Raw genomic sequence first — 1121 nt, 5'->3', positions numbered from 1 at the left:
AGAAGAAGAAGAAGAAGAAGAAGAAGAAGAAGAAGAAGAAGAAGAAGAAGGGCCACAAACACTTCCCAAGAGCTCACTTGAGGCTAGGCTTCATAGGTACTAACCCTCTAAAGGGACAAGACTTCATAGGTACCTCAAGCATCTACATTGTGCCTGGGTACACATGTGCTGGCTTTCAGTAATGTATGAGTGTGATGGTTGGTCGTCATCATCATCATCAACTTGATGGGGTTCTGAGTCTCCTAGGAGACATGCTCCTGGGTGTGTCAGTCAGGATGTTTCTGGGGAGGATTAACAGAGAATGGAAGACCCTTCTACTTAGTGCCGTACAACTAACAAGTGCTAGGTAAACCCCCCCGCCCTCTCTCATAAGGGAAAACTTTTAATTAGGTGTGGCTTACAGTTTCAGAGGTTTAGCCCATCGTTGTCATGACAAGAAGCATGGTGGCATGCAGGCAGACATGGTGCTGGAGAAGGACCTGCTCATGGTATGCCTGCTCACGCGTATGTGTGCATGTGCGTAAATGTCTGCAGAAGCCAGAAATTGACATTAGGATGTCTTCATCTCTCTCTCTCTCTCTCTCTCTCTCTCTCTCTCTCTCTCTCTCTCTCTCTCGCTCTCGCTCTCGCTCTCGCTCTCGCTCTCTCGCTCTCTCGCTCTCTCGCTCTCTCGCTCTCTCTCCAGTTGACCTTTATTTTTGAGACAGGGTCTCTCATTTAACTCAAAGCTAACCAGTGCTAGGGTTATAGGTGTGTGTACTGTCATGCTAGGTTTTTTTTCCTGAGGGAATATAAATTCATGTTCTCATGCTTGCAGGTTACCACAGAACCATCTCCCCATCCCAGGACCATGTAGCACATATCATGTAGCAGCTAGGACCTGAAGCCAACAGGAACATGGAAGCTGCTGAGACCATGCAGGGAATCCCACCCTCTGCTAGCCATGGCCCAGGAAGGAGGCGGGTTCCCAGGGGCTGTGGTAAAACATGAACTCATCTGAACATGAGAGCCGCTCAGCTCGTAGGCAGTGGAGATGAGGTGGCTGTGTTTGTGAAACTTTGACCTTCCCGGTACCTGTGCACGCCTGAAACATGATGATAGGGAATTGTGGGAGGCTCCAC

The sequence above is a fragment of the Grammomys surdaster genome, unplaced genomic scaffold, assembly GCF_004785775.1.
Source record: "Grammomys surdaster isolate TR1022 unplaced genomic scaffold, NIH_TR_1.0 169, whole genome shotgun sequence".
Classification (NCBI taxonomy): Eukaryota; Metazoa; Chordata; class Mammalia; order Rodentia; family Muridae; genus Grammomys; species Grammomys surdaster.
Note: the sequence above shows the minus strand (reverse complement) of the source record.